The sequence below is a fragment of the Triticum dicoccoides genome, chromosome 4A (assembly GCF_002162155.2).
Source record: "Triticum dicoccoides isolate Atlit2015 ecotype Zavitan chromosome 4A, WEW_v2.0, whole genome shotgun sequence".
NCBI classification, from domain to species: Eukaryota; Viridiplantae; Streptophyta; class Magnoliopsida; order Poales; family Poaceae; genus Triticum; species Triticum dicoccoides.
In genome coordinates, this window is record NC_041386.1 from 184,553,268 (window position 1) to 184,562,856 (window position 9,589).

The window sequence follows — 9,589 nt, forward strand, 5'->3', positions numbered from 1 at the left end:
CTAGGAGGTACGACAACAGAAGCAAGACCTATAATTGCATCCTTACTAGGTAATTCTTCCTCACGATGTTGTTTACTAAATTTAGAGAAATTAAACTCATGAACCATATCATCCAAACCAACAGTAACAATATTCTTAGTGCAGTCTATGGTGGCATTGACAGTATTTAAGAAGGGTCTACCAAATATAATTGGACAAAAGCTATCTTGTGGGGAACCAAGAACAAGAAAATCAGCAGGATATTTAGTTTTCCCACACAAGACTTCAACATCTCTAACAATTCCCATTGCCGAAATAGTATCTCTATTGGCAAGTTTAATTATGACATCAATATCTTCTAACTCAGCAGGTGCAATTTCATTCTTAATTTCTTCATATAAAGTATGCGGTATAACACTAGCACTAGCACCCATATCACATAAGCCATGATAACAATGATCTCCTATTTTAACAGAAATAACAGGCATGCCTACCATAGGTTTATGTTTATCTTTAGCACAAGGTTTGGCAATTCTAGCAGTTTCACCTTCGAACTGAATAACATGCCCACCAATATTATCAGACAAGAGATCTTTTACAATAGCAATATTAGGTTCTACTTTAACTTGCTCAGGAGGTGTATAAATTCTAATATTGCTTTTACGAACAACAGTTGAAGCTTTAGCATGATCCTTTATTCTAACAGGGAAAGGTGGTTTCTCAATATAGGAAGTAGGAACAATAGGATCACTATAAGTGACAGTCTTTTCTTCAACTTTAATAGGTGAAACCACTTTTACTTCTATGGGAGGGTGATATTTAAACCACTTCTCCTTAGGGAGATCAACATAAGTAGCAAAAGATTCACAGAAAGAAGCTACTATCTCAGAGTCAAGTCCATATTTAGTGCTAAACTTACGGAAAATATTGGTATCCATAAAAGATTTAACACAATCAAACTTAGGTGTCATACCTGACTCCTTACCTTCGCCGAGGTCCCAATCTTCAGAGTTGTGTTTAATTCTATCCAATAAATTCCATCTGAATTCAATAGTCTTCATCATAAAAGAGCCAGCACAAGAAGTATTGAGCATGTTGCGGTTGTTTTCAGAAAGCCGAGCATAGAAACTTTGCATAATTATTTCTCTCTGGAGCTCATGATTGGGGTATGAATATAACATTGATTTAAGCCTCCCCCAAGCTTGAGCGATGCTTTCTCCTTCGCGAGGCCAGAAATTATATATATAATTGCGATCACGATGAACAAGATGCATAGGGTAATACTTTTGATGAAATTCCAGCTTCAATCTTTTATAGTCCCATGATCTCATATCATCACATTGCCTATACCATACCAATGCGTCTCCCTTCAAAGATAAAAGGAATACCTTCTTCTTAGCAACATCATCGGGTATACCTGCAAGCTTAAATAATCCACAAACTTCATCCACATATATTAAGTGCTCATCAGGATGCTTTGTTCCATCTCATGTAAAAGGATTAGCTAGCAGTTTTTCCATCATAACCACAGGAAATTCAAAAGGAGTTTCATTTTCAATAGGTTCAGTAGGTTGAGGAGCAACTCTTTGCTCTATTGGACAGGGTGAAGATACCCGAACAAGCCCCTCAGAGAATTACCTTCCATAGTAACAAGTGACAGTAAATTTCAGCACACTATATAAATTTTTCCTTACCAAATTCCACCTACCAAAGGCGCTACACTCCCCGGCAACGGCGCCAGAAAAGAGTCTTGATGACCCACAAGTATAGAGGATCTATCATAGTCCTTTCGATAAGTAAGAGTGTTGAACCCAACGAGGAGCAGAAGGAAATGATAAACGGTTTTCAGCAAGGTATTCTCTGCAAGTGCTGAAATAACTGGTAACAGATAGTTTTGTGATAAGATAGGTTGTAACGAGCAACAAGTAATAATAGTAAATAAAGTGCAGCAAGGTGGCCCAATCCTTTTGTAGCAAAGGACAAGCTGGAACAAACTCTTATAATAGGAAAAGCGCTCCCGAGGACACATGGGAATATCGTCAAGCTAGTTTTCATCACGTTCATATGATTCGCATTTGATACTTTGATAATTTGATATGTGGGTGGACCGGTGCTTGGGTGCTGTTCTTACTTGAACAAACATCCCACTTATGATTAACGTCTATTGCAAGCATCCACAACTACAACAAAAGTATTAAGGTAAACCTAACCATAGCATGAAACATATGGATCCAAATCAGCCCCTTACGAAGCAACGCATAAAATAGGGTTTAAGCTTCTGTCACTCTAGCAACCCATGATCTACTTATTACTTCCCAATGCCTTCCTCTAGGCCCAAATAATGGTGAAGTGTTATGTAGTCGACGTTCACATAACACCACTAGAGGCTAGACAACATACATCTTATCAAAATATCAAACAAATACCAAATTCACATGACTACTCATAGAAAGACTTCTCCCTTGTCCTCAGGAACGAACGTAATTACTCACAAAGCATATTCATGTTCATAATCAGAGGGGTAATTATATGCATATAGGATCTGAACATATGATCTTCCACCAATTAAACCAACTAGCATCAACTACAAGGAGTAATCAACACTACTAGCAACCTACTAGCACCAATCCCAGACTTTGAGACAAGAATTGGATACAAGAGATGAACTAGGGTTTGGAGATGAGATGGTGCCGGTGAAGATGTTGATGGAGATTGCCCTCTCCCGATGAGAGGAGCGTTGGTGATGATGATGGTGATGATTTCCCCCTCCGGGAGGGAAGTATCCCCGGCAGAACAGCTCTGCCGGAGCTCTAGATTGGATCCGCCAAGGTTCTGCCTCGTGGCGGCGGAGTCTCGTCCCGAAAAGTTCCTCCTTATTTTTTATCATCGAAAGACCTCATACAGGAGAAGATGGGCATTGGGGAGCCACCAGGGGGCCCACGAGGTAGGGGGGTGTGCCCTAGGGGGGGGCGCCCCACACCCTCGTGAGCAGGGTGTGGGCCCCCTGGCCTTCATCTTTGGTGTGGATATTTCTTTATTTCTTTTAAGACATTCTATGGAGTTTAAGGACTTTTGAAGTTGCGCGGAATAGGCTCTAATATTTGCTCCTTTTTCAGACCAGAATTCCAGCTGCTGGGATTCTCCCTCTTTATGTAAACCTTGTAAAATAAGAGAGAATAGCCATAAGTATTGTGATATAAAGTGAAATAACAATCCATAATGCGATGAATATCGATATAAAAGCATGATGCAAAATGGACGTACCATGACGGCACCCCGACCCCGCGGAGTTCCTGCAGCTCTACGAGCTGAGCATCGAGGCGGCCAAGAGTGACGAGAAAGTCATGGCGAATTGGTTTCCCATGTCTCTCAAGGATGGTGCCCACTCCTAGCTCCTGAATCTGCCTCCGGGCTCGATCTCCTCCTGGAACGAGATGCGCGACCATTTCGTCGCCAACTTCCAGGGCACTCGCGACCGCCCACCGGCTGCTGGTTACCTACACCGCGTCAAGAAACAACAAGGAGAGACCCCCAAGGAGTACATCCAGCGGTTCAACAATGTTCGTCTCAAGATCCCCAAGGTGACGGACGAGGTCATCATCTCCGTGTTCTCCGATGGCGTCCGCGATGTCAATATGAAGGAGGAGCTCGCCATCCACAAGGAGCTATGCACGTCTCTGGAGGTGTTCAACCTGGCGACCAGGTGCGCAAGAGCTGAGGAGGGGCTCCTCTCCCTCCTCGAGCTCCCAGCTGCGGACCCAGAGGAGAGGAAAGCCAATGCCAAAGATGTGAAGTGCAAGGGAGCAACCGTGCTCGCGGCGGAGCCGGACACAAAGCGCGACAGGGACCTGCCCGAGTCATCCAAGAGCAGCCGACCATTCTGCGCCTTACATAACCTGCATAGCCACAATGCCAGCAACTGTCAAGAGCTCAGAGCCATTCGAGAAGGACGCTTCGGTCGACGCCCTGAGCGCAACGACCGGGGCTACGGCCGAGGAGGAGGACGTGGCAGCGGACGCTGGGATGACAGTGGCCCGTGCCAGCAGTAGCGCGACCGGCCTCATGAGGACCACTAGCAGGATTAACGTCGTGAGGGCTCCTGGTGGGATCAGCCTCGTGAGGATCGTCCCCAGGGCAACGCCGGTCTCCCTCCACTACCTCCACCACCAAGAAGGAACGGTGACCACCACCAAGACAAGGGGGCCGGGGGCTTCCAGGAGCCGCGTGCTATCGCCTGCATCTTGGGCGGAGCTCAAGCCCCAGCCTCACAACGTATCTTCAAGCAATTTGCTCGCGAGGTGAATGTAGTCCTCCCCAAGCTCGAGGCCACGCGCCCGCTCAGATGGTCCCAGTGCGCCATCATGTTCAGCTCGGCAGATCAGCTCAAGTGCGCATCCACCACCGGTGTCCTCCCGATGCTTTGTTCACCCGTCATCAGCAACGTGCAAGTCACCAAGACCCTCATCGATGGCGGCGCGGGGCTCAACGTCTTGTACGTCGAGACGTTCGACAACCTTCAAGTGGCATACGATCAGCTTCAGCCCACCAAGCCTTTCTCAGGAGTGACTGACGGCTCCACCACCCTGATCGGGCAGGTCCGCCTCCCAGTCACCTTTGGAGAATGCAACAACTACCGCACCGAGCTCATCGACTTCGACGTCGCCCAAATCAGTCTATCGTACAATGCCATCCTCGGGTATCCATCCCTGGCCAAGTTCATGGCCGTTACGCACCACGACTACAATGTCCTCAAAATGCCAGGAAGCGGCGGGATCATCACAGTCCCCTGCAAAGAAAGAGATGCTGTGTGCTCCCTCGAGCGCGCCTTCCAAGCAGCGTCAATCGAAGACCCCGGCTATAATGCAGCTCGGTACCCTCCAGAGGTCGTCCCCAAGAAGAAGAAGCAGCAACTCCGTGCTAGACCTCAGGAGGGCAGCGCCGCAAGTGGCACCTCATTGGGATCACAGCGCCCGCACCTGGGGCGTCTCCCTCCATCGCATAAGAAGACACACCCGGCGCCCTCCTCGGGCAGGGCTCGGGGGCTCTCTTCTGGAGGGCCTCAGACCTTGCCAATGTCATGAGGGAGGCGCTCGGGCACCACTTGGAGGCGTGTTTTGTGGCACGTCTCCCTCAGGAGGACACTGGGCAAGGAGCGCCCGGCTCAGGAGTTCATCACCAAGGTATCTCAGGAGCTTTAGGAAGCAAGAGTAATACGCGGCGACCGCCGCCCACCTGGTGCTGCTCCCCACCTAGGCGAGGGTGGTGAGCTGGGCGTTTGCATTGACATACCAGGGATCAACCGAGCCACATCTTAGGAGCCCTTCTGGCCTTCGCGTGTTGGGCGCTACGAAGGTCCACCTCACAGCTATGTTCACATGCCGTTCGGCCTGCTGAGCGTGGCCGCTGCCTTCCAGCGCAACCTGCGGAGCATCATGGCGGGTTAGGAGTCCAGGCATCACATGGTCCTGGCGGAGATGGAGATGGTCCTCAAGGAACCTCCTGGACCCCCAGAGCCTCCCGAGGCTCAGGGCCCCGATGGCTCATGAGGAGCAACCCCTTCGCCGCGTACCTTCAGCTGCCTCAACAACCCTTCAACAACAGAACCAGGTGACATTTTCCAAGTTCGTTTAGTTGGGAGCGCCCCCAGGGCTGCATCATTCCCAGGCCGCGTGGGTCCGTCCCTGGGGCATGTATCCCTTCCTTTTTATGTCTTTAGCTTACCTTACTGGGGGCGCCCCTCGGGCTGCACCATCCCAAGCCGCTCGGGCCGGACCCAGTGGCGCGTATTGTTTATGCATTTACCTGAGCTAGGTTGCCTTTGATGCTTAATCTATCTATGACTATCACCTGCTTGATTGTCGCTCATCGCGGGAGCTGCGCGTCGGTCGTCTTTCTTCAGGACCCTTCGCGTGAGAGGGTTAGGCACGACGTCTGTGCTCGGGCCCATCCCTGTAGCGTCGATAAATCCAGCAGCCGAGCTCTGTCTGGCGGGCCCGCCCCATTCACGCCACCTCCTGGGGCCGTTGGTGCTTGGCTTTCTCACGCGATAACCTCAGGAGATTCGTTTGGCGTAGGTTGCCTGACCACCTCGCAGGACCAAGACAGTGAACAAGAATCAAGACCAGGCGCAACCCGCCTTGAGGTAGGGCCTCGTGAGTCCCGCGCTGGCTCACGAGTGCCCAGACACACCTCGTCTAGCCCTACCGTGCAAGCCACATGTCAGGGCGGGGCTGTACACGCCCCCGGGGCTCTCCGCAGCAGGAAGTCACCTCCCACGTACCAGAGGTGAATCGGCAATCACCGCGACGATCGGTGCCCTTCCTCGTGCTAACTTGCAGGAACTTCCTAAAGGCTACAGTGGGCGGTACCGCGGACTCTCCCTCTTTTCTCATGCGATTCGCTTGCACGTTAAAAGGGGGGCTCCTGAGCATCGTGACTTAGGAGCTCTTACTGGCTCTCCAGCCCTCACCCCCTGGCCTTGACCATGGCACGCGACTTGGCATACCAGCGGCAGCTGAGCTTGCTCGAGGGCCGGGGCCTGAGGACGTAGAGCACCAAGAAGAACATGGAGAGGAGGGGGAGGCCCGCATGGGCCTGACCTAGCTACTCAGCAGCAGCCGACGCCTAAGCCTGGCGCCTCGCGAGGGACCAACCCCAGATTGCCAAGATAAGTTTCGCGCTCAATCAACCGCTACAGCGTAGAATCCTCATTTGTGTAGCCCCACTGCGGCGACGTAGTCTCCCTCTCCTACCTCTCGGCGGTCGCTTGCGTGCCAAAGGGGACCTCTTGAGCATCGCGTCTCAGGGGCTCTTAATGGACCTCGGGCCGCTCACCTCCTGGCCTTGACCACCTCACGCGACCTGGCATACCAGCGACGGCTGAAGCCTTCCTGGGGACCGGGACCTTTCGGCGTAGAGCACAATGCCGTCGTGATGTTGGAAAGGGGAAACCAAGCCGAAACGGAGCACGCACACGCACAATTTCATAATAAGGATAATGTCAACAAAGGATACTACAAATGCCTTACACGCCATAGCGGGGTCCATTTCTTGATTCCTCGCATGGAACAAAAGGCAAGAACTTAGGGAATCCTAACTACACGTGCCCTTGTGGATGACGCCATCATCAACAGTGGGCCACCAGAGGCCGGCGACAACCTCATCCAGATCGGCGGCGGTGGCGGCCTGACGCTGCAGCTCTGCTCCGGGCTCGCCGGGAGCTCGGGGCACGTAGATGTCGTCCCTTGTCTCCGGAGACTCCACGTGCTCGGGAGAGTCGCTGGACCACCAGGAGTCGCCGCTGTCGCAGGAGGAGCTGCAGGCGAGGCCTGCGGCGGGCACAACACCCGCTGCAGCGCCGTCCTGGCAACCTCCTTTAGGGCAGCACTCCAGGTGGCGGCCTTCCTCATCGAAGACCTTGAAGAGCAACACGTAGGTGTTGTCGTACTCGAAGTGGATCACGGCAGACTCGGGCAATCTCGCCCCAGCCTCGGGTCTTGAAGATCCTCCTGGAGGCGATGGCTTCAATTTCTTCTCCAGTCGCCAGGGCATCGCAGTCGGCGTGCTGCAGCCAAAGCTCGAGAGGTCCCCTTGGCGGCATCTCTGCAGAGAAGAAGGAATGGAAGCGAATCCAAGTGCTCGGGGGCATCGCCTCCCACAACACGAACTCGCGCGAGGAGTCCGCCACATGGACCCCTGGGGCGACGGCGTGCGCCTCCACGGCACGGCAGCCACGGCCCTGGCGTGGGTGGTGGCGCTCATTGCTCCTCCCTCCGGAATCGTCGGCGAGAGCATACAAGGGCAGCGGGTACCCAGGAGGCGGCCTTTCGTACCAAGGCCGCGACACCACCGGCCTCACTACCATCTCACGACGATGGGACCTCCTCTTCTTCGGCGGGAACACCTCGGGCTCGGTGAGGGGAGCCTTGCCCTTCTCTGCGGCCGAGAACCTCGAACTGGCGCCATGACGGCACCAGCAAGGAGTGGAGCGAGGAAGGAGAAGAAGTGGGAGAGGTAGAGGAGAGACTGGCGATGGGGCTCCGCCCCCACCTCCCATTTATAGCCAAGGGGAGGCCAACCGCCGGCCTCCATGATCTAAGGTAATAATGATGGATTTTCCTTGCATGCAGTAGGGACTTTACAAGTCGGGAATTTGCCGAGGCTGCGTGGGGAAGCGGAGATGCCCACGTCCAATCAACCGCCACACATCAACCAAGGCCGCAGGCTTTTGGGGCCCGTGGCGCTCCGCACTTGCCCCTTGGCTTCGCCTCGAAGCCAAGTCTGAGTGCTCCTTGGGCCCGGGGGCTACTGTAGGCGTTCTGGGAACAGGGGTCCCTAGGCTTGCCTGCCTGTGGCCCACGGCGTGGCTCTGCGAGCGGGGCCGTAAGACCCATCTCCACCGACAAGCTCTCAAGACCCTCGCGAGGCGGACGACACAAGACCTCCTCAGGAGCGGCCTCACTAGGCTGGCTCGCGAGGGGCAGAGAGTTCAAGGCCAGGCAAACCTCGCGAGGTTCTGGTGATGTGAGCCATGACAACCAAGCCCAGGCGAAAGCCAGCGCGCACAGTGTCCTTGTGTCCTCTTTGGTGCTAAGGAAGAAGGCACAGGCGTGGAGTACCGAGGCGCAAGCAAATGTTTCCATATCAGTGCAACAAGACCAAGACCAGAAGGACGACAAGATGGAGGTCACCGTGGAGCCCAAGATGGCGTCACCACAAGAGCCTTTGACAGGCGAAGACCACTTTTGTTAGGATAAGATATACTAGCTGTCCCCTTTCAAATTGGCCGTTGCTGGCTCCTTTCCCGCTCAATATTTGGGGAGAAGACCAGGGCCTCTATAAATAGGACTAGCCACCACCATAGCTAGTGGATCAGACGGATCGAGAGAGACCAGGAACAACCACAAGTTCCCCGAGCACAAGAACACCTCTCCTTAGGAGGTTGTTCTTCCCCTTGTACTGTTCATCCTCAGCCCAAGAGGCAACCCACCATACCACACTGGATTAGGGTATACACCACAACAGTGGCCCGAACCAATATAAAGCTTGTGTCCTTTGTGTTGCGAGTTCGTCGAGTTAGCCCGTAAGATCTTAGCAACACTACAAAAAAAAGACACACCCATGACATTTTGGGCCGAACGATTTTTTTTCTGTCATACATATGACACTTCTATGACGATAATTGTGACAAAACCCGGTATCATCATAGATGTGGTGGGCTCCTACTTCTATGACAAAAAATCATGACAGAAAATGGGCTTTTTGTCCTGGGCGGGCCGGAGACGCAGCTGCATGACATTCTTTGGGCCATCCATGACGGAAAAAAATGTGGTAGAAGCGAGGGCGAGGAAAATTTCGGGGAGTTCCCAGTTACGGTGGGAGGTCGGGGGCCGAGCGATGTGCGTTTCTCTCGTACACGTATGTGCGTGTGTGCGAGGCGTTGGCTCTAACTGAACCCGAGTGAGGTGTTGGGCTCTAACTGAACCCGAGCGATTGCACTGCAGGCTATGCGTTACTAAACCCGAGCGATCGATCGATGGCTGTTAACTGAACCTGATCGAGCGATTCCTTCGCTACTGCTGCTAACTGAAGTCGATCGATGTTGCCTCTG